The sequence below is a fragment of the Saccopteryx leptura genome, chromosome 2 (assembly GCF_036850995.1).
Source record: "Saccopteryx leptura isolate mSacLep1 chromosome 2, mSacLep1_pri_phased_curated, whole genome shotgun sequence".
Taxonomy (NCBI): domain Eukaryota; kingdom Metazoa; phylum Chordata; class Mammalia; order Chiroptera; family Emballonuridae; genus Saccopteryx; species Saccopteryx leptura.
Window position 1 is genome coordinate 80,988,025 of NC_089504.1, and position 25,441 is coordinate 81,013,465.

Genomic DNA, 25,441 nt, shown 5'->3' on the forward strand with positions numbered 1-25,441 from the left:
TTGTACTCGGGCTAAGGAACTGATGTCTCCTTTTTGAATTATGTGTTTGCAGAATTCAGATTTATTCTAGAAATCACCAATAAGTCATAGAGTCAGACAGAGAGTCTTTTCCTATTATCCCTCCTTTCTAAAAAAAATGCTTTAAAAATCGAAGGTAAGGGTAATTCTCATTATAGATTTCGTCAGTAGATGGCGCACAGAGCCCTTCCACGGAAGTCCTTATGTGACCTCTTTAGAACAAAAAAGACCAGGAGGAAGAGAAAAGAAAAAAACACAACCCTGAATACTCTAGATTCAACTTTAGGGTAAAGGAATTTATGGCAGTCTCTCAAATTATTACTTATAACACTCTAACAAGCTATCAGTTAAAAGCAATCAAAGAGGAGTAACAGCTGATTAATTTTGTGTCCAACACATCTGAAGATCTTTGCACTTGAAGTGAGATACAATGGGATACAACCTTTTGAGTACTTAACAATATAATTATAGATAATATTTTACAAATAAATTTTAAGACAAATTTCTCTCATATTAAATACAAAAAATAAAATAAAAATGGAAGTGATGAGAGCTAAAACCACCTATTTATCCAAAAAAAGAAATTCTTACCAAAATATGTGCTATAGGACTTAGCACAATATGAATAACTTACTACAGGTTAGTTTTGAGGAGCAGATAGGAGAAACAGTTGACATCGTCATATCAAAATAAAATGCTTAATGAAGAATAAAAGAGGACCGTATCTGGGACAGACATTAACTCCTGATCACTATCACTGCAGTCACTACTGCCCTGATCACCATCATTTTGGCTCCAGTCCTTTTATTTGCAACTGTATTGTTTAGTTTAAAAGTTGAGGTCAATTTGGATGTTGCTAGCACAAAATAACTCCTTTAAAAACTAATTATGGTATAAAGAAGCAGATGTTTTTTTCTTATTAGAATTTTATCTATTTATTGTGATAGATTATTGATGTATAAACTCAAATAATCAAATCAATAAAACAAAAACCATTGCTCATGCTTTGCTGTATGGGTTTAAGGGAAAGGGGAGAAGATACATAAAAAAAAACAATAATGGGACAGACATTAACCAAATATCTTGCAAATATTAGACACATAATTACTAATGATATACTTTTTCTGTGTACTTCACCCATGTGCTCATTCACCAAAACTATATTTTGCTATTTCCATGTGCCAGGCACGGAGTCAGGCTCTAAGAACAGAAGAATGGCAGGGTTGCCCTGGCCAAATAGCTTGTTTGGTTAGAGCATAGTCCTGAAGTACAGAGGTTGCCAGTTCTATCCCTGGTCAGAGCACATACTGGGACAGATCCATGTTCCTAACTCTCTCTCTCTTGCTCTCTCTCTCCCTTCTTCTCTCTAAAATCAATAAAATAAACATTAAAAAAAATTTAAATATACTAGGGTTCCTGCTGCCACAGAGGGGAGAAGTTTCACCAAAACAATTTCTTTTTAATTTTTTCATAACTAAGTTTGGGATAAAGATGTATGTCACACATAAGCAAACAGCATTCAAATATGACATGAACACCCCAAGAACAAGAAAAAGAGTGGCCCAAGATTAGAAGCCAGTAATCATTGCCCTCAATTCCACTTTTTTAAACTTGAAATAAGGTGGGAAGGGAGTGATCTCTTTTTTGCAACAGTAGCCAAGTCCTAATTTCCTTTCCCTGATCTTGAAATGTTTTCTCCAGTGGTACAGCGTGGCCCAGCCTGTGTATGTCCTGTGTTCAATTCCCGATCAGGGCACACAGGAGAAGTACCCATCTGCTTATCAACCCCTCACCCATCTGCTTTTCTCTCTCTCTCTCTCTCTTTCTCCTCTCTAAAATGAATAAATAAAATCTTTAAAAAATAAAGTTTAAAAAAATAAATCATACTTTTTTTAAAAAAAAGAAATTATTTCTCTGTTCATCTTATTACAGCTCTTTTAAGAAAAAAATCTCGTAATGAAAGAAAGCCTTTTCAAGATCAGCAGTGTATTTTCTCAGTTGAAGTGGCCTCTTTTCCTTATGAAACTTTTTGGCTCAAAATGTTACATTAAAAAAATTTATTGATTAATTTTAGTGAGAGAGGAAGGAAAAGAGAGAGAGAGAGACAGGAACATTGATTTGTTCTTGTATGTGCCCTGACTGGGGATCAAACTGGCAACCTCTGTGCTTCAGGCAAAGCTCTAACCAACTGAGCAATCCAGCTAGGACCAAAATATTACATTTTTAACATGATGTTTAATTCATGATTTTAGTATACTGTATCAGGAACTTCAGAATAGTACAAATCATTTGAAAAAACAATTGCTTTGGGGTTGGCTGGGTGGCTCAGTTGATGAGTGTCATACCGGCCTGGGTTGTGGGTTCAATCCCAGTCAGGGCACATACGAAAAGTGACTGATGATTGCACAACAAAGTGGAACAACAGGTTGATGCTTCTCTCTCTTTCTCTCTCTCTCTCTCTCTCTCTCTCACACCTTCCTCTCTCTCAACTCAATGGAAAAAAATATTTTTTAATTAAAAAAGAATTGCTTTGATACCCACTTCAGGACCTAGTCTAGGACTATTTCCAGAGATAAGAAATATACACACATACCTGACTTGTGTTGGCGAAGTGGATAAAGCTTTCACCTGGGACACTGAGGTTGCCAGTTTCAGGCCCTGGGCTTGCCTGGTCAAGGCACATACAACAGTAAGGTGACCAATCATCCTCCTTTAGGGAGGAGAGTCCTTCTTTTGTAAGTTCCATCCTCCCTCAAAAAGTGTCCTCTTACATGTCCTCCTTTTTGATATTGGAAGACTAATCTGTAAATGTCTGTATTCAATCGATGCAGAGTCAATCCAGTGAATGTGATGTGACGTATTTGTATCTAAATGAGTACTTTTTTCTTATAATTATTATTAAAAATTAATAGGCATATAAGCATAATTATAATATAAAATATTACAAATGTTTTTATTATGAATTTATCATATTATAGTGTATTATTGTTGCAATGAATAAAAAGTTTCATTTATAATATTGTTTTCTTCAATTTATTTTTGTCCTTTTCATTGTAAAAATGTTGGTCACCTTAACAACAAGCAACCAGTGAACAACAAAAGTGAAGCAACTATAAGTTGATACTTCTTGCTCCCCATCCCCTCTTCTCTCTGTAAATCAATAAATAAAATCTTCAAAAAAAGAAAGAAAGAAAAATACACATACACACACAAAAAAAATACACAAATATTTTTTTAAACACTAGAGCCCTTTCATGTGTAAATTATTCTTTGAGAATAATTTAAGCAATTCACTTATACATTCAGAAGACAAGATCCTCCACCATAATTTATTAATTTAGTGGCTCATTCTCTAATTTAATAAACAGTACCTAAAGGCCTGAAAATTAATCAAGGATATTTCATAAGACCAACAATATGAAACAAAATAAGTACTGTTGGAGATCAGTAGATATAATGTGATTGAATAGGTCTTCCTAATAGATACAAGAACCCCAGTGGAATGTTATTTGTAGGCAAAATAAATATTAAATTGATACTGCTACAAAAAAATACTATATATAGCCGGGGGGAGGAGGACCCCTTACTGTAAAACTGTCTAAAAAGTTGACGATTTTACTGTATCTTTATGCATCTCTGGCAACTCTTTAAAGGCTGCTACACAATATTCTGTCTTTAATAATGATGTGATTTTCTTGATTTTCAGTGGAAATTCTGTTTTCATATATGATTTCATTGCTCCCGTTCACATATTATGAATGGAAAGTTAAAATAATCATTTTACCCTAAAATCATAATCTATATTTTTCCATATTTGGTAAAAATGAGAAAATAGCTACCAGGCCTATGAACTAATGTAGGCAGGTCAAACTTCTTTTTCTTGTGTTTTTATAGTATTTATACAACAGGTCAAACTTCAATTAAAACTTGATAGAAGTCCTGACCTATGGTGGCGCAGTGGATAAAGCGTTGACCTCGGAATGCTGAGGTCACCGGTTTGAAACCCTGGGCTTGCCTGGTCCGGCACATATGGGAGTTGATGCTTTCTGCTCCTCCTCCTTCTCTCTCTCTCTCTCTTCTCTCAAAAAACTGAATAACACTTAAAAAAATAAGATATATCTTTAAAAAATAAAAAAACTTGATAGAAACTTAGGAAGTAGAAATTACTCCCTCTGTGTATTAAATAGTCTGACAGTAGTTTGAAAATAATATTAAGCCTCTAAGAAGTAAGTGATTTATTTCCTTCTAGTAGGATCAAGTATCCTGATTGGGTTAAACTATTTACAGTCAGTTTTGAATAATCCATGAATTTATTATCTACTTTGTAGATAATCTACAATGACATAATTTTATATGTGGGTTTTTTAAATGTAAATTTATGTTAGCATCAGTTTAAAAAAACAGCTATACAAAATGCACATGACTACATCTATTTGTCAGTTTCCATTCATAGTTTTTCTCACACAGAAGTTTATTAGTTTATTCTATCTCTTTTGGATCCCACTCTCTAACTTTTATTAAGCAATTTGTCATCCCAGAGATACAGTACTTTGACAAAAAAAAACTATTGATCTAGGGATTAATAAAAAATGATAGGAAAAAAGGAATATTCATTTACCAATGTGCTAAATCAAGAGAACTCCTAGAAGATATTAGTAATTATTGTTCTATTATGTATTCTCTGTGAAATCAAATACAGGAATATTAGTGAGGAGTAGCAATTTTAGGGAAACTTCAGTTGTAACAAGGAAATAAAAATCACCTATGAGTAGCAAAAGAGCTTTACTTATTTTTATACAATTAGACCCTTAACATATATTATGCCAATTATTTGGCTTATGTTTCCTGACTTTGACATTTTGGTTTTACTATTAATTCAGTATATTCAATTAACTTTTATTGGCTCTTCATTGAAGGTCAGCTACTGTTCCTGGTCCTTTGAAATAGCATATAAATATAGGATACCTCTAACACTCTCATTTATTTCAGGGCGTTTTACAATTATTACCTTGGAGTTAATAGGTTGTTACAAAAAAAAAATGAAAAAATGTTATTAAGCACATAACAATAAACCCTTGTATCTCTGTTTAAGAAAGAAAAATAATTTAGCCAGGACAACAGTAGTTATTCTTACTCTGGAGAAAAAAAGATTGTTGAAATTATGAAATTATTTACTGTGGTCACAAACAAGCACTCAAATACTTCCAAATCAAAATTTCATTTTTATTTTTATTTTATTTTTTTATTTTTTTTATATTTTCGAAGCTGGAAACAGGGAGGCATCATACAGACTCCCACATGTGCCCGACTGGGATCCACCCGGCATGCCCACCAGGGGCCGATTCTCTGTCCATCTGGGGCGTCACTCCATTGCAACCAGAGCCATTCTAGTGCCTGAGGCAGAGGCCATAGAGCCATCCCCAGCACCACGGCCAACCCTGCTCCAATGGATCCTTAGCTGCGGGAGGAGAAGAGAGAGACAGAGGAAAGAGGGGGAGGGGTGGAGAAGCAGATGGGCGCCCCTCTCTGTGTGCCCTGGCCTGGAATCGAACCTGGGACTCCTGCACGCCAGGCTGACACTCTACCACTGAGCCAACCGGCCAGGGCCCAAATTTTCTTTTTTTCTTTTTTCTTTTTTTTTTTGTATTTTTCTGAACCTGGAAATGGGGAGAGACAGTCAGACAGACTCCCGCATGCGCCCCACCGGGATCCACCTGGCACGCCCACCAGGGGGCAACGCTCTGCCCACCAGGGGGCGATGCTCTGCCCCTCTGGGGCGTGGCTCTGTTGCGACCAGAGCCACTCTAGCGCCTGGGGCAGAGGCCAAGGAGCCATCCCCAGCGCCCGGGCCATCTTTGCTCCAATGGAGCCTTGGCTGCGGGAGGGGAAGAGAGAGACAGAGAGGAAGGAGGGGGGGGGGTGGAGAAGCAGATGGGCGCTTCTCCTGTGTGCCCTGGCCGGGAATCGAACCCGGGACTTCTGCACGCCAGGCCGACGCTCTACCACTGAGCCAACCGGCCAGGGCCCCAAATTTTCATTTTTAAGGGCTCCAGTTGGACAAATGTGGGACAACTTGAGTCTCAGAAAGAATCTATGAGTCCATAGTGATACTTAAAGAAAAATAACAAGCAGGTAAAAGCAAAAGCTTAGCCTTCCAGAAAAATATCAGCTAAGTAGTATATGTAAAAAGAATGTTAGAAGTAGAAAAATCACTATTTTATAGCCACAAATGCAGTAACAGATTTAGTCAAGGCTCCTCAATATGCAGTATGCTGAAAGTATGGACAGTGAAAGATTTGGGGAGAACATTATTTATAATGATACAATGCCTCATTGTATCACTCCACAGATTATATATAAATTACAAAGGGAGAAAAGGATCTTTATAGTGAAGAAACTATTGGACACCACTTAACCAAGTCATTAAACTTAATATCATCAGTAATGGGTAGAGCTGACATCATGTGCCTCTTGATGTGATGTGATAAAAAGCATATAGCATCACCCATGTAGTATTCCTGCCAAAAGTGTTTGAATCTATGAGGAAGGATCCAGATCACGTGGAACATTTTACAAGATAACTGGCCTGGATTCTTGAAATATCAATATAATAAGAGAACCCCTCCCTCAAAGTTAGGAAATAGTCTAGCAACTAAAGAAAGATGACAACTAAAAAACAAATATATAAACAAAAAGCAGCTTAAAGAAATTCCTGGAACAGTTGGGGGAATTTGAATATGTACTATATATTGATGATACTATAATACCAAAGTTATATTAACTGGATGAGCTGATGGTATTGTAGTTATATAGGAGATTCACCTAATTCTTAGGAAATACATACTAAACTGTTTAGGACAGTATCATGTCTATAACTCTCAAGTAGATCTGTCAAAATAATAAAGTTATATATAAATATAAATTGAGATAGAAAAGAGAGAAAACAAATGATTAGCTATGTACTACCTTTCTGTAGATTTATATTTTAATTTCAATTTTATTTTAAAAAATTTATTGATTGATTTTAGAGAGAGAGAGAGAAAGGGAGAAAGAACAACATCGATTCATTGTTGCACTTATATATGCATTTATTGGTTGAGTCTTGTATGTGCCCTGATGGCATCAAACGTGCAACTTAGGTGTATTGGGATGATGCTCTAAGCAACTGAGCTACCTGCCAGGGCTCAAAATATATTTTAGGAAAAACACTGATCCTTAAGATTCAGAACTAATTTCTGAAGTCATAGTTCAGTATATGTTATTTCAATAGTATTTCTGCTTAATAAGGATAGAAGTAGGGAAAATAGGAGGAGGAAAATATAATATTAAGGATTTATTTGAAAGAAAAGATAGAGGGTTAGAATGGAGGAGGCATTTGAGGCTTTATACTTTCTCCTTCCTGCTCATCACCAAAAAAAAAAAAATTGTTTTTAAATTATAATACTGTGATGGCTTTTGGTTGACTGACATCTTTGAGGTCATTACCTTTTAGTGATCTCAGCTTTTCTCTGGCAATGAATGGTGACAAAAGGGAGCAAGACATGGGACATGGATTTGGTATGCCCTGCTAAATCAGTGACAATATTTTCATGTGAATGTTTTTTCAGACATTAGATGCTGTGTGTGAAAGGTTTCTGTCATGAGATTATAGCAATTTAAAGGTCATTCAATTCTACAGACCCCATTAAGCATTTCTCCAAAAGAAGTGTGGTTTTCTTTTTAAATAGTATTCAAGGACTGCCAATATCAGCATTGTCTAACTGAGAAAGATGATTTTTTTTTCATGGCTTTTATCACTGACCCAGTGTTTAATGCACTGACTTTCCTTCTTTATTGCTCAAGGGCAGCTAGATGAGTAGTCTTGGCTCATTTGTAAACCATCTAATGCTTTTATTCTCAGTTAATATTTTCTTTAAAGGTCACCTACCTCTGACACCTGTCAGGTTAGCACTTTTCAGAATCAGGGATAGGACCTTTTCTTGATCAAGCACACCCAGTACAATGTCTAAATATTGACCAGCAGTTTTGGACAAATAGCAGATTAAGAAATTGCTCTTGTTTTAAAGACAAGGTCCTCACGGGGAATTTTTGCCAACTAGGTACCAGAGAGTGGACTGTGGTAAGTGTACACAAAATAGAAACACGGCGGAAAGTTCAGTGTTCCCTTTCCAAACTTGAAGGAGAATGCACAAAGGCACCAGTCATCCCTTCAAATGCTGTTCAGAGGTAGAGAAGGTCAGTCAATAAGTGAAATAAGTGGAGAGAAAAAAAAATCATGCCCCAAATAAAAAATGAATGAACAATATAAATTCAAACCACTTTAAGGGAGAAAAAATCCAAACTAGATTACAAACCCAAACAAATACAAAACAAATGTATAAGATGATAAGTATAATAAATTTTTTTTATTCTAGGGGAAAAGCTTTTAGAGGCAGACTTTGATTTTTACTCAGTAACCCAATGTGGTAGTTATAATTGCAAAAAACATAGTCCATATAGTTTCTTAGTTAATTAGTTGTTAATACTGTGGTGCTTACCTAAACTGTGGTTACTTTGTTTAAAAAAAAAAAAAAAAAAAGGTACCAGAATTGTCTTTTAGAGATGTCAGACTGCTTAACTTTTTCTTCAATCCAGACATTTTATTTGGTTATACAAACCTATATTTGGAACTGTGTACTGGTCCTGCTGTATGCCCAGTGTTTTGATTAGAAAGCTAGGGCAAAGACCTGACTATATGCCAAAACTTAAGTTGAGCCTTAAGGCAGTGATGGTTTTCACATGGCAGAAAAAAGATGTAAAGTTAGTTTCCAGATCACAGTACAAAATATCCCACGTTATTTTGTCTTCTTTGGCTCATCAACTTGGTAAAAAGTTTTCAGGTAGATACTCAAGGCTCTGATTTCTGTTGCTTTATTTTGGGAAGAATGGAAAGGAGTTGTAATTCCTCTAATTCTAATTAAGAGAAAAACTGACAATTACCATATCAGTGGATAAAATTGCTTCTGCTCCTTGATTCATTAGTCTGTAAAACTATTGAAGGGATATATCAGAAAAATATGAAACAGAAATGAAGAAGCAGTTTTCCTAATATTATAGATTTATTTAACAAATATTTATTGTACATCTCATATGTAAAGCACACACAGAAATAAATTTTGCAACTTTATATAAAATTCAATGGAAAGATAATTTGGATGGAGGGATATTGGTTAAAGAAAAAAGAGATAAATATCAGAAAACAAAAGAAGACACACAAAAAATACTTGGAATTATGTAGAGAAATAAGAAAACCTGTGAAAAGACAATGTTGGAAAACTTGCAAGTATTTAGTATTTAAGTTCCTCAAGATGATTTTTGGACTAAATCTACTTGTTAAATAATAAGAAACAATATGAAAAAGATACTGTGGGCATAGTTAGAATTTCATAACAACTTGAGAATGAAGAGGTATGGGCACTTTTCATTATGTAGGATTCTGTCATTATGAACACATACAGTGAAGATGCACCCAACCTGATTCCTTTAGTTGAGATAAATTAGAACAATCCTGGTCCAGGTTTTATTCTTTTTATTCGTTTCCTCCTATACTCTAGTATTTGAACATAGTGTTCATTGTGAAAAGCTGGCTTTGTGTTTCATGGGTAGAAACTTTGAAAAATTATGTCTGAAGGTTATTGCTGAGATTTATTGTATAATTTTACATGTTAGAGGGCAAGAGTTTGCTGAACTCATATAAATATATATATATTCATATATATCCATATATCTATAAATATATAAATGCTACAAAACTATATTAAATCAATCAGCATATCTTTTATGTTTTGAAGGATTGACCTAAATATAAATTGGCTATACTCCTTAATATCAAAGATAAAATGATTTAACTCATGGGTTTAGGAAGCCCTCTTGGCAAAACTGGGAAGCAGAAGTAATTCTGAGCTATGCACCTTTCTCAAAAAGGAAGCTCTTTAACATCAACAAGTTGTCTCCAGTTGGCAGAGTTTAGGAACAGAAGACATTCTCAAATAAATTTGAGACATCTTATTCTATTATAGCAATTAAAAAAAATAATAATTTCAGAATTTTTTTATTAAGCTACTAGTATAAAATTTATTTAAAATAGGAATAAAGATGTCCCAAAAGTAACTGTTAAATGAAACATGAAAGTGGTATTTTTAAAACCCCAAAATCAATTTTCATGTTGGTCTTGGTATTTTTCCTTTCAGTTCAGTGAGTACTCAGTTTTCTAGGTACATATTCTCCCTGAAACAGTCATAGTAAAGCTAAAATAAAATTCTGGCTTTGTTGAGTCATGATAGTTCTCATTACAAGTCTCTTTAAAGCCATTTCCAAGAAAGAATGCATTTTAACAGAGAATAAAAACCATTAAAATATTAAGAGAATTATATAAGAAGTAGGGAGAAAATTTGTAATTGGAAAGCTTAACATAAATATTTTAATTTCCGGCTTCTGTAAAAAGATGCTTAGAAGATCTGGCTACCCAAGATTCAAGTAGCTGAATGATAACTCAGAAAACTCTGAGTCCAGGCTCCCATTAGAAGGTAATTCGTTTCCAATTACCTAAAGTTCTTCTCTGTCCGCTGCACTCATTCACTTAATGGGCATAGCCCTTGAGACCTTTTATATGGCAGTCAAGATAATCTTATCCCTAGGATCCCATTGCTGATATACAGCAGATGTGGGTAATCAATGGTGGGCAAACAATGGCCAGCAGGTCAAATCAGACTTTAAGTCTTTTGAGCTTTAAAACAATAAATAAAAAAGCTTTGATATTTTTAAATAAAAGGTATTTTATGGCATGTAAAAATTATTTTAAATTCAAACCTTTGTGTCTATAAATAAAGTTTTATTGAAACACAACAAAAACCATTAGTCTATGGCTGCTTTTTATATTACAAGGACAAAATGGAGTAGTTGTGACAGAGACCATATGGCTCACGAAGCCTAAAATAGTCCCCGTCTGGCCCTTTATAGAATATGTTTGATGACCTGATTTGGAGTACTACTGTCCAATAGAAATGTAATATGAGTCACATATGTAATTTTATTTTATTTACTTATTTATTTTTTGACAGAGACAGAGAGAGAGACAGAGAGAGGGACAGGTAAGGACAGACAGACAGGATAGAGAGAAATGAGAAACATCAATTCTTCATTGCAGCATCTTAGTTGTTCATTGATTGCTTTCTCACATGCGTCTTGACCGGGGAGCTACAGCAGACTGAGTGACCCCTTGCTCAAGCAAGTGACCTTGGGTTCACCTGACCAGGTGGTGGCGCAGTGGATAGAGCGTCGAACTGGGATGTGGAGAACCCAGGTTCGAGACCCCAAGGTCGCCAGCTTGAGCACGGGCTTATCTGGTTTGATTAAGGCTCACCAGCTTGAGCCCAAGGTCACTGGCTTGAGCAAGGGGTCACTTGGTCTGCTGTAGCCCCCCAGTCAAGGCACATATGAGAAATCAATCAATGAACAACTAAGGTGCCGCAACAAAAAATTGATGTTTTTCATCTCTCTTCCTTCCTGTCTGTCTGTCTATCCCTATCTGTCTCTCTCTCTGACTCTCTCTGTCTTTCCCACAAAAAAAAAAAAAGTGGCCCTGGCCGGTTGGCTCAGTGGTAGAGCGTCGGCCTGGCGTGCAGGAGTCCCGGGTTCGATTCCCGGCCAGGGCACACAGGAGAAGCGCCCATCTGCTTCTCCACCCCTCCCCCTCTCCTTCCTCTCTGTCTCTCTCTTCCCCTCCCGCAGCTGAGGCTCCATTGGAGCAAAGATGGCCCGGGCGCTGGGGATGGCTCCTTGGTCTCTGCCCCAGGCGCTAGAATGGCTCTGGTCACAACAGAGCAACGCCCCAGAGGGGCAGAGCCTCGCCCCTGGTGGGCGTGCTGGGTAGATCCTGGTCGGGCGCATGCGGGAGTCTGTCTGACTGTCTCTCCCCATTTCCAGCTTCAGAAAAATACAAAAAAAAAAAAAAAAAAGTGACCTTGGGTTCATGCTGGTGAGCTGTGCTCAAACCAGATGAGCCTGCACTCATGCACTCAAGCCCATGACCTTAAGCTTTCAAGCCTGGGTCTTAGGCATCCCAGTCCGATGCTCTATCCACCGCACCACTGCCTGGTCAGGCTCGTGTGTAATTTTACATATTCTAGTTAGCCACATTTTAAAAAAGAAAATGATGAAATTAATTTTAATGTTTTATTTAACCCAATATTTTCTAATATTATAATTTCAATATGCAATCAATATTAAACTTACATTTTTTTCATAGTAAGTATTTTAATTCAGTGCATATATACTTTCAGTATATCTCAGATTAGATTAGCCACATTTCAAGTGCTCAGTAGTCACATTGCCACTAGCAAATTGAAAGGACAGCACAGATTTAGAACAGGAAAAGATTCCTAGGAGGAGGCAACAATTTAGCAAAGCAATTAAGTCCATTTATATAATAAGGAGCTCAGGAGCATAAGAAAAGTGTTGTAGGAACAAATGCCTCTACACTTGAGAGTGAAAGAAATGAGGGAAGGAAAGGAGAGTGTGCTCTAAGGAGGGAAGGTACTGGGCTGACTGATTGAATAGAGCGGAAGACATATACAAGAAGAAACGGATGATTTTAAGAAGTATTGGGAGGAGTCTATGAGTCTTTAGTCCTTTTCATGAGGTTCAAAATAAAACCTAGAAATCTAGTTGGGTTTTTTTTGTTAGTGAAATATTTTTTATAATTAAATGTATTGGAGGGCATTGGTTAATAAAATTATATAGGATTAAAGTGTACAACTTTATGATACATCATCTATATATTGCACTGTGTGTTTACCACTCAAAGTCGAATCTCCTTTTGTCACCATATTGACCCCTTTGCCCTGTACTGCCCCGCATCCCTTTTTGCTTAGGTAACCACCATACTGTTAATTTAAAATATTTAAGTGTGCATGGACTTTGCTCTTTGTCGAAACACTGCTCTAGATTTGAGCCCCAAGGAAAAAAGCTTCAAAACATTAAATATTTTAAAGAAGGGAGCTTTTAATCAAAGACTGTGGGTAGGGAAAAAAATCCCTTGCCTGACCAGGTGGTGGCACGGTGGCTAGAGTGTCAGCCTGGAACTCTGAGGACCCAGGTTCGAAACCCCAAGATCACTGGCTTGAGTACGGGCTCACCAGTTTGAGCACAGGGTCACTGGCTTGAGCATGGGATCAGAGGCATGACCCCATGGTCATTGGCTTGAGCCCAAAGTTCTCTGGTTTGAACCCAAGGCTTGAGCAAGGGGTCACCACTGGCTCAACTGGAGCCCCCCAGTCGAGGCACATATTATTGTAGAAAGCAATCAATGAACAACTAAAGTGTCACAATAAAGAATTGATGCTTCTCATTTCTGTTTCTTCCTGTCTCTCTCTTTTGCTAAAATAAAAAATAAAAAATTTTAAAAAGTCCCTGCTTCTTGTTGCCTTCTCTACCAGTATCCACTGTCCTCCATTTGAGGAGGGGTGGCTAATCAGATGAGCGAGGGTCTGAGACTCATTGGTTCTCTCATTTCTGGTGGAAGAGTGCAGTTGTTAATAGCCACTGGCCTAAGTCTCTTGCCCCTCTAAGCAACACAGGCTCTCCCTTGGTGCTCATCCCACCCCTTGCACATCCTCTCTCATGTAGTAATAAACATACAATTCTAATACAATGCAGTAATTACTATAATGGAGTTTTATTGTATTGAGGTGTAATTGACATGTAACTTTATATTAGTTATAATGGAGCTTCGTTTAAAGTAGCATAAGAGCAGAAGCGAAAGAGAGTTAGGGGGTTGAAGGGCACTTTTCACAATCACATTTTTACTATTCACATTACTTTATATAATAGCATTTTGGTGTTTAACATTACTATGAAAATGTTGCTTTTGTGAATGTATTGTTATATGTGAAAGTTAGATGCTAACAAATCAATTATAAATGTGTAGATAAATGAGAAATTTACTTTTGGAAGTCCCTAAGATAATACAGGCATTGCTTGGACACTGAGATTATGCCCAGGGTAAAATATGTTTTTCTTAATTTTTTAATTTAAGAAATATATATATATGCCAGACACTGTTATAAGTAACTTACAAATATTACATTTTTAACCCAGTAAATACTTCTATGATGGTGAGCTACTATTATTTTCTCCATCCTAGGCCTGAGCAATCTGAGGCACTAAGTGGTTAGGTACCTTGTGGAAGGTCACACGGCTAGTGACAAATATCTAGAGTGACCCACTCTCCCAATTTGCCTGTGTAGGGAAAACAGCTGTGTTAGGCTTGCTTACACTTTGCAGGATTAGTGCATGAGCACATGGCAGAGCCACGTGTGTATAGTCTATGTAAGGCTATGGGTGCTTGCCCTCGGGACAGAGTGTGGATGGCTGGCCTGCCACAACGAGGGGCCATTTTGCTGGTCGTTCACCTGCTGCCGTAAGAAGCAGTTTTCCTCTGCCTGTTTGTTCATCTGCCATCGTGAAAATCTGATAAATGGAATGGCTCAACACTTTCCGGCTCTGCAGTTCCTCTATCATCTGCCCGAACCCAGAGTTAATCTACCTGGCCATGGCCGCTGCATTACAGCCTGGAAGTCTCCATGGACAAGTCCTGCATCCCTGATAGAACTCTTCAGTTCTGGGAAAACCAGGATGGGTTGTCACCCCAAAATTCAAACCTTGGGAATCTGACTCTGGACCCCATGAAACTAAGGTGCTCTCTCCCTCACAGTAATTCAGGGATAACCCTAATCGGTGTGGAAACACCATATGTAAAAATAGACTAAACAAAAACAACCCTGAAACCTGGGCCTTTTGCAGATACTCTACTGTAGGAAAATTCACCTACAGCTAACAGTCTTCCAATAAGCAGTCCAGAATGTGCTAGGGTTAATTTGCATCAATTACTTGCAGCTGTAGAGCAGACCTGGCAATTGCAGAGTTTCCAGAAAGTGAGGCAGAGGGAAGATTGGAAGTTCCCCGTGACAATGGCGAAGATGTCTCACTCCCAAGTGAGGACTATGGGAACTTGAAAAGTCTGTAAATCTAACTGGGAGCATCCTAAGTTGCTTCCTGCTTTGTCTGACTGTTTTTGTAAATTTCTGTAGCCATAGCCATTAAAGAAATTTTCTGCTGTCTGGGTCTGTTTGTTTCTTCTCTTCAATCATAGTAATAGATTTGTCATGACAGCACCAAACTAAAACAGAACTTCTGAAAAGGCAGGTACTCAGAGGACAGAGAAGGTGAGTGAGTGTCCTATGGGTGATGGGGAAACATACCCTAAAAGCTAGTGAAGGAGGCAGGTAGAAGGAAGAAGATAGAAAGTGTATTGACAAGGCTTGAGTCCAAGTTTCTGCCATCAGCCCCCATTCACAGGTGAATGCAGCTGAGTGAATACAATTTTCAGATGATGCTTCATAGAATGGTCTCTTTCACTTTAGCATTCCATAAGGAGTATCCCCACTCCCCACCTGTCTGCTGCTTCTTTGGCCAGTACTAAGTGCAGAAAGAGCCCCATCAAAGGAGTAGGATGCCTTTCTCCCCCTTCTCATCTCTACTCCTACAAAATAAATGAGAAGTGGAAAGAATAGTAAATGCCATTTAAAGGAACCACAGTGCTTGGTTTCTTCCACTGAGCTTTTGTATAAAACTGCTTGTTATAAAAAAAAAAAAGGTGTTTTATCTTTTTGTTCGTTTGTTTTTTGTTGTTTTGGAGAGAGAGGTGAACAGATAGGGACAGACAGGCAGGAAGGGAGAGAGATGAGAAGCATCAACTTGTATTTGTGGCATCTTAGTTGTTCTCATACATTCCTTAATGGGGGGGCAGTTTCCATCTGAGCCAGTGACTCCTTACTTAAGCCTGCAATCTTGGGCTCAACTTTTGGACCCAGTGACCTCTAGGTCATGTCTATGATCTCACGCTTAAGCCAGTGACCCTGTGCTCAAGCTGGTGAGCCTGCGCTGAAGGCAGCGACCTCAGGGTTTTGACCTGGGTCCTCAGCATCCCAGATCACTGCTCTATCCACCGTGCCACCACCTGGCCGGGCTTCTATTAATTTTAAGTTTTGAAGACCTTAATTCAGATTTAGATTTTCAAACGAAGACAAGGAAAACACACCTGGTCTGTGAGAAAGGCTCAGTGAAGAGGGGATCCACAAGGAGTTATTTCTGAAATGATACTAAGGGTAAGAGTTTGTCAGATGGACAAAAGGGAGGGAAATTGAGAGGAAACACTTAACAGATATTCTTCCCTCAGCGTGGAAAGATACTAGGCAGGGGTGGATGGAGAGGTACTGAGACCTGAGAAAGCACAGGTGCTCAGTAGCCTGAGGGGAGAGAGTGGTGGAACATGGGGAGCCAACTCTTGAAGGGCTTTGTCTGTCGTGCTAAGAACTTTGAATCTGTGCCAACGGGAAGCTATTGAAATAGTTTGAGCAGAGAAGTAACACAATCAGATCTGCATGTTAAAAAGATCACAGTATGAGAATGTTAGTCACACAAAATCCTAAAGAATGTGCCATGAAAAGACACGGTTAATGGTGAACTAGTTATTAAATGGACCAGGAAAAAAACAAGACTTTAAAGAGCTCCTAGAAAGGGATTCTAAGACTAATAAAAACAATAAAAATATTGAAACATATCAAAGAAAATAAGTCAGAAAAAAATTTAAGTCACTTGAACCAATGGTTTAAAGATAAAGATGAAAAAGCTTATCAAATGAACAAACTCTTAACCTCAGTACTGATCCACAATGGATTAGAGAGGTCCCAGTTTCCAAGCCGTCTCAGCAATAGCAAATGATGATCAATTGTTGGCTCTTCAAAACCAATTTGAAAAAATATACGCAAAATTCTTGAGACTGGCTAGTGGTCTTTGATCATCTCACTGAAGCATGCTTTATCTTTTTTGAGAAGTCCTTCCTTCCACATAATAATCAGACAGTGCACACATTTCTAATTTATAAGGTAATGTTATTTTATTTTAATTTTTTTATTTTCTATTATTTTTTATTATGTTTAAATTTTTTTCCCCATTGATTTGAGAGAAAGAGAGGAAAGAGGAGAGAGGGGGGGAAAGCATCAACTTGTTCCACTTAGCTGTGCACTCATTGTTTGTTTCTCATATGGGCCCTGACTGTAGATCTAACCCATGACCTGGGTGTGCCAAGATGACGCTCTATCCACTTAGCTACCCAGCAAGGGCTGTTTTTTATTTTAAAAAGTGAAATGAGATATTTGTTTTAATCTTTAGTATAAATGTTTATTAGACTCTGTAGGTTAGCAACTTTTAAATGTTCCATTCTTTTATTTTTTTCTAATGTTTATATCACAGTTTATTTTTCTTTTTTTTTTACTTATTATTGGCGGCACCATTTTATTTTTATTTTATTTTATTTTTATTTATTCATTTTAGAGAGGAGAAGGAGAGACAGAGGGAGAGAAGGGGGGAGGAGCTGGAAGCATCAATTCCCATATGTGCCTTGACCAGGCAAGCCCAGGGTTTCAAACCGGCGACCTCAGCATTTCCAGATCGACACTTTATCCATTGCGCCACCACAGGTCCACAGTTTATTTTTCTTTTCTTTTTTTGCATTTTTTTTTTTTTTTTTTTTGTATTTTTCTGAAGCTGGAAACAGGGAGAGACAGTCAGACAGACTCCCGCATGCGCCCGACCGGGATCCACCCGGCACGCCCACCAGGGGCGATGCTCTGCCCCTCCGGGGCGTCGCTCTGTTGCACCCAGAGCCACTCCAGCGCCTGGGGCAGAGGCCAAGGACCCATCCCCAGCGCCCGGGGCCATCTTTGCTCCAATAGAGCCTCTGCTGTGGGAGAGGAAGAGAGAGACAGAGAGGAAGGAGAGGGGGAGGGGTGGAGAAGCAGATGGGCGCTTCTCCTGTGTGCCCTGGCTGGGAATCAAACCCGGGACTTCTGCACGCCAGGCCGACGCTCTACCACTGAGCCAACCGGCCAGGGCCTATTTTTCTAAAACTGGTAATTTCTATAAAATTTTATTGGTTTAATAATCATTCATTGACAAATATTTCTTAAATATCTATTTTTTTCTCTTATGCCCCAAGGAACTAATAATTGACAAGATAGACAAGCCCAGCTACTGCCCTCATGGACATTATAGTCTAGTGGCAAAGCAAAAAATTATGCTGTGATATGTGTAGAGAACATGACAGAAAATTATTTCACCTACCTACTCTCCATTCACCTCGTATTTCCTGTTAAGAGACCCCTACTTTGTTTCAAAGTAAGTGACATACCCAGTTGTGGAAGACTGTATTTCTCCTAAATGACCACACCACATGCCCTTCTAGATTCTGCCATCCCCACATGAAGAAGTAAAATTGAATTTCCCTCCCCTTTAACCTTGCTAGGTCTTGGTATGTGTCACGATGGATAGAGTACAGAACAGGTATTACTATGTGATTCAAGACCTAGGTCATAAAAGTTGATACAGTTTCCCCAGGGGCTCTGTGGGGACCCTCATTTTTGGGACTCAACCATCATGGCATGTGGAGCCAAGAAGCCACATGAAAAGGTCATGTGTAGGTGTTCTAACCACAGTTCCAACTGTGAGTGTTCTTGGCCCACCTCCAGCATCAACTGCCGCTGTGTTGATGCCGAGTGGAGCAGAGACAGGCTGTTTCTGCCGAGCTTTGCCCAAATGGTATATTTGTGAGAAAAACATGTTTTCATTTGATTTTTTTAACCTTTGTTTCAAACTTTGTTTTAAACCTTTGTTTCAAACTTCTTCAGCTTAATTAGCTGCAAAGAATGTTTTATGTACAAGCAAAAACTGAAAAGAGCTGCAGTATCCAAGAGGCTTGGGTTTAAAAATATTAGAGATCTAGATTTTACCAGATCCATAAAGAGAATTTGAAAAAGTAGTCATAATATAAAATAGCAGCTCCCAGTAACTTCTCCCAGATTATCTTCTTCAGAGGTTGACAAAGTTCAGTTTGCTTCATTCTCGGAAGCCTCAGCACAATTCTCCTTAAAATCTGGAACTTCATCCTCTTCCTCCTCTCCTGTAGCAAGTGGGTTTTCCCACCCACAGGTGCTTTGGGCAGAGCTTCAGCTAGTCTCCTTATCCTAGTCAGCCTGTTTGTAGGAAGCTGGTTTGAGTTGCTGAGTAGCACATCTGTCAGCTGCTTTGTCTCAGCATGGCCTCTCGGTGTTAACTGCCAGAGATGCCTGAACTTTAGGGTTGTTAAAGTGGATCACCATTCCTTGGTTTGTGGACATATTTACCTTTGTAATACCAGAGATAATTTTAGCCCTAACTTCTTTAAGAAAAACCAAAAGGTTTTTTTGTTTTTTTTTAATCATCTGCTGTAGTTGCTCTGGGATCCACCTGCTTCTTTTTATGAGCAGTTCCTTTCCCACCAATGTGTGCTTGTGCCTACAGTTCTACAAGTTTCTCTTGGTCCCACATGCTCTTCTTTCATCTTGTTGAAGAGGAAATGAGGCTGTGTGGGGGACTAGAGTAGGCATTCACGGGGTCTTGGGCAGACCAGCTGAGAATAGGCGCACACACACAGGGATGCAAAATGGCAGCTAGAGGGAGGCTGAAAGTCAGAAAAACATGTTTTCATTTTAAGTTACTAGTTTGTTCTTTAACTGAATTCACTGGGGTGACATTGGTTAATACAATTATATGGTTTTAAGTGCACAGTTCTACAGTATATCATCTGTATATTGCATTGCATTCACCACCCCAAGTCAAGTGTTTCTCCATCATCATCTATCCCCCTTCTACCTTTCTCCACCTCCCACCACCCAGCTAAGCTACCAAGTTTTGAGATGGTTTGTTACACAATAGATAAATAGCGATAGATACCCAGAGCACTGACTTTAAAAGCTGCATATCCCAGCCTTGCTTGCAGATTGGAGGGGCCATGTGACATATTCTGAACAATAAAATGTAAACAGAAGTCACTAGATGAGGTTCTGGGAAAAACTCAATAGATAAATGACTTCAGGATGTGGATCTTTTGTGGAGTGTTTTGTGGTTTTTTTGCCAATAAGTCAGAGTGACTGCTAGAGTTCCAGCAGCCATTTTGTAAGAATGAGAAAGAAGGCCACACCCTAAGGTTTCCAGAATAGAAACTTAGAAAAGGTATCAACATGGTTCAGAACAATGCAAATTAAAACTACAATGAGATACTATGTCACACTTTCAAAAACATTAAACATTAAGAAGACTGACAAGCCTGGCCAGTGGTGGCAGTGTTACATCCCAGGAGACAGGCCACAGCAAACCCAAAGTGAATTTTATAAGTTTTATTGCAGACCTGCGCAGGGACTGCAGGCAACCCACGCAAGGGAGCACTGCAGCCCCGAGCTTCTAAAATGGCTCCTTTTTATAGGGTGGCTATCTAGGCTGAGCAAGCATTATACAGAAGCAGATGTGGCAGTTAGCTCTTCGCTAGAGAGGTCGCGCGCAGCATAGCAACGGGGGGGGGGGGTATAGCTCAGTGGAGAATTTCAAACATAAACTTCTGATAAGGGTCTTTGACTCATAAAATGCAGGATGTCTTTGTGCTGAACTCTGTTCTCAGCCTCACAGGGACCTTGTCAGCACTTCCCTGTTCCTTTTTTTTCTAAGACTTAGACTCTGGCAGCCACAGCACACTTCCTTGAACCTAACACAGAGTAGATAGAACATCAATCTGGGACACTGAGGTCCCAGGTTTGAAACTCCAAGGTTGCAGGCTGAAGTGTGGGCTCACCAGCTTGACTGCAGGCTCACTAGCTTGAGCACAGGATCATCAACGTGATCCCATGGTCGCTGCTTGAAGCCCTAAGGTCACTGGCTTGAGCAAGGGGTCATTGGCTCAGCTGGAGCCTCCCAACCCTGGTCAAGGCACATATGAGAAAGCAATCAATGAACAACTAAAGTGCCGCAAATATAAGCGATGCTTCTCATCTCCCCCCCTCCCTCTCTCTCTTAAAAAAAAAAAAGACTGAAAACACTAGATTTTGGTGTGACTTAGGAACCACTAGAACAGGGGTCAGGAACCTATGACTCACAAGCCAGGTGTGGCTCTTTTGATGGCTGCATCTGGCTCGCAGACAAATCTTTAATAAAAAAATAATAACATTAAAAATATAAAACATTTTCATGTATTATAATTCATTCATTTCCTACTGCTCATGTTCATGGTTGCAGGAGGCTAGAGTCAATCACAGCTGACCTCCGGGAGAACACCAAATTTTTATTGGATAATGTGTAACATACACGGGTCATTGTATGGCTCTCATGGAATTACATTTTAAAATATGTGGCGTTCATGGCTCTCTCAGCCAAAAAGTTTCCCGACCTCTGCACTAGAACTTGCATACATTTCTAGTACAAAGAGTATAAAATGATACCAACACTTTGGAAACCCGTTTAGCAGTTTCTAACAAAGACAAAACTACACCTATTTTGTGAGTCAGCTATTTAACATATAGATTTTTATTAAATTAAAATGTTTACAAAAAGACATGTAAAAAATGTTCATAATAGCCATAAACAAGAAACTATCCATAGATCTACAAACATGAGAACTGATAAAATGGATAAATAAGCAACAGTACATATACTACATTGGAATATTTTTTGATAAGAAAAAACAAATGATACTCATATAATACAATAACATGGTATATGCTATAAATTGGCAATTTAACATGTTATCACAATTAGCCAACTTAATAATAATTTTTACACATTGACATGTGATGCCAACTTTATTATCTGCATCTTTTATATGTAGTACTTCTAGTTATGGCTATTTATCTACTACTCCAAAGATATATTGATATGTGTTCATTCTAGTAGTACTGTGTTTTATGTGTTGTCTTAATATCTTTTATTTTTTTATTGAGTAAGTCTTTATATTAAGAGTCTTTTGGTTACAAGTAAAAACATTTATTAAAGTTACATTAGGCTAAAGGAAGAATACCCATGGACCAATCAACTGTGCCCAGAGGCAGGGATCACCTTGAACAGGACAGGCGATTATAGAGGCACAACAGTTGAATACTTTAAGCTTGAGAGAGCACTCAGCAGGTGTTCATTGTTCCCCTCATCAGCTTTTTTTCAATAATTTCTCAGCTCTTTTTTATTTTTTCTAGCTAATCAACTTTAGAATCAGTGTTTCAAATTCCAAAAGATATCCTATTTGGATTCTGATTGGAGTTACATTAAACCTGTAAATTAATTTGAGAAATGACATCTTTATAATTGTCAGTTACTCAGGCACATGGCAGGACTTCTCATTTGTTCAAGTCGTCTTTTATGTTCTTCAGTAAAATTTTCTACTTTTATTATATCGTTTCTGTCTATTTCTTATGATTATTCTGGTGTGTTCTGTATCATTCATTTTTAAATCAATTATAATCTAATTTCTACCTACTAATCTTAATTCTTTTATTGCTGAAAAAGAGAGAGACGCAGTGGAAATTACTGGCAGGACATTAAGGAGGCTTGTAGAATTAAGAAAAAAAAAGAGTTAAGTTTCAGAAAAAGGAGACGGGACTGATATCAGGGACAACTACAACCATGTGTAGAAACACAGTTGTCTTCCATATTGCTCATCTCTCGTCTCTATATATCTCTGCATTTTTACTTCATTCGGATATTTCCATTGTCCAGAAAAAAGAAAAAAATGTGTTTTTCTCACTGGTTCCAAATAGTAGGATCTCAGGCAAAGGTTCAGATTGGCCCAATAGGTCATATATGCTTTCTGTTGAACATATGCCAGTATTGAAAATATACCTACCTCTACAGCCAGGGGGGTTGAGATCTAGGATTGGCATGATTCAAGTTATGTGTTTATCACTGTGGGCCGGGAAGTAGATCTGCTGCCAGATGAAGGGTAAAAAGGTTCTCTGGGCAGACAATATACACTCCATCTACTGGAGTTGTTCCTATTAATGTACATGTAATTGTCTTTTGCTAATTCCAAGAGATACTTTTTTAGAAAGAATTTTAGAGAGAGAGGAAAGGAGAGAGACAGAATAGGATAATTGACCTGTTCCTGTATGTTCTCTGACCAGGGATTGAACCAGCAACCTCTGTGTTTTGGGACAATGCTCTAACCAACCAAATTCTCTGGCCAGGACCAAGAGATCCTTTTTTTTTTTTTTGTATTTTTCTGAAGTTGGAAACGGGGAGGCAGTCAGACAGACTCCCGCATGCGCCCAACCGGATCCACCCGGCATGCCCATCTGGGGCGTCGCTCTGCCACAGACAGAGCCACTCTAGTGCCTGAGGCAGAGGCCATAGAGCCATTCTCAGCGCCTGGGCAAACTCCGCTCCAATGGAGCCTCGGCTGCGGGAGGGGAAGAGAGAGACAGAGAGGAAGGAGAGGGGGAAGGGTGGAGAAGCAGATGGGCGCTTCTCCTGTGTGCCCTGGCCGGGAATCAACCCCGGGACTCCCGCACGCCAGGCTGACGCTCTACCACTGAGCCAACCTGCCAGGGCTAAGAGATACTTTTTAATCCTTATAATACTTTCCTCTCTCATGACTGATTTTGACAGCCTCTTGAAGTTCTCTCCTCCCTTTGTTCCAGAAACACATTTTTCTTGCGTTTTTTCTCTTTCACTCTTACTATTTCTTGCATTCTCTTTTATTGTCTTTTCTTTTTCTCCTTACCCTTCTAATTGGTTTTCTCCAGGTGTCCATCCTTGGTTTATTTCTGTTCTTTTCCTAAAGTACATTTTCTGCATTACCTCATCTAATCCTATGGCTTCAATTATCACTTATACACTGTTTATTCTCCAATCCATTCCTCCAGGCCAAATTTCACTTTGCATCTCCAGACTCAGCTTTAGAAATAGAAATAGAAATAACTCATTGCTTTAACTATAAAGAAGAATGGTAGATTAAACTGTCTTCTTGCCTACAGGAGACACTGAACATATAGTATCCACTCTGGAAAACATTAACAGTGATCTATAAGAGAGTTTAATTTTCAAATCTCCTTCATCCTTAAACTACTTTTGTGTTTCCAAAGTAAAACATTTTTAAAATTTATACATCATCTAAAAGAGTCATGTAATGAGAAAGCAGTCAATGAACAACTAAGGTGCGGCAACGAAGAATTGATGCATCTCATCTCTCTCCCTTCCTGCCTGTTTCTGTCTGTCCCTCTCTCTGTCTTTCTCTCTCTCTCTGTTCTATCTCTCTTGCTAAAAAAAAAAAAAAGAAAAAAAAGAGTCATATACAGGCCAGAACATGGCATAATGATGAGAAAAAGTGCTGGTACAGATATCTGTAGACTTGTGTTCTAAATCTTGTTTTGCAACTGTGTCTTTGTACCTAAGATTCCTAATTCAGGACTGTAAGAGGGATCTGGTGAGATGACTTACACGTGGAAAACATTTCATATCATGGTCAACTATATCCCTGAAACATGTGTAATTATTGTTTCATCTTGCCCTAGCTATTTCAAAGCCATGATATGAAAATTAATTTTAGTCATTACCAATTTGGACTAGAGTTTCTCTCATCTCTCCCTAAGATGTCTTTAATGAATACATTGATTATTTTAATTTAACTTAATATACAATGAGCAGTCATTGTACAAGATGGGGCAAAAGTAGATATACAGTTATTTATATGGAAAATAATACAATAATTAATAAATAATAACAAGAATAAACAGAGTTTTTGCATACTCACTTCTGTATACCTACTTCTGCCCTACCCCATGTATCAGGTTTTTAAAACTATGGAGGTGTTCTGGTTATACATTGCTGCATAACAAACATGCGAAAATTTAGTGGTTCAAAATAATGACTATTTATTATGATTCTGTTTGTTTGTTTATTTTTTTCTGGTTGTGACTGGGCATACTCATGTAGCTGCTTTCAGGGAGTCGGCTCAGCTTACCTGGGACAGCTGGAAGGACTGGCCCTTTTGTTCTGTGAAGTCTTTACTCCTTAGGGCAGACTCAACCATGCTTCCTCACCTGTGATAGGCAGTATTCCAAGAGGGCAGGTGTGAAGTACTGTATTTGCCAGTTCCTTGTTTGTGTCATATTTGCTGATATCTCATTGACGAAAGCAAGCCACATGACCAACTCTAGGCACTGCAGGAGTGACTACACAAAGACATGGATAACAGGAGGCAGATTTGTCGGGGCCATTGGTGTAACAATATACTCAAGTAAGGAAATACATATATTAAATAATCTGAATGAAATGGATAAACTTAGTAGGAGATATAACTTACTAAATCTAAGCCCAGAAAATATTTTTAAAGATTTTATTTATTTATTTTAGAGACGGGGAAGAGAGAGAGAGAGAGAGAGAGAGGAGGAGGAGCAGGAAGCATCAACTCCCATATGTGCCTTGACCAGGCAAGCCCGCTGTTTTGCATAGGCAACCTCAGCATTCCAGG

The 25,441-nt window shown here is 38.4% G+C and overlaps 1 pseudogene; it reads right to left on the minus strand.

Moving 5' to 3' along the window:
- Nucleotides 1-19,001: 19,001 nt before the first annotated feature.
- Nucleotides 19,002-25,000, minus strand: LOC136393863 (transcription factor BTF3 pseudogene; annotated as a pseudogene).
- Between the last annotated feature and the right edge of the window lie 441 nt (nucleotides 25,001-25,441).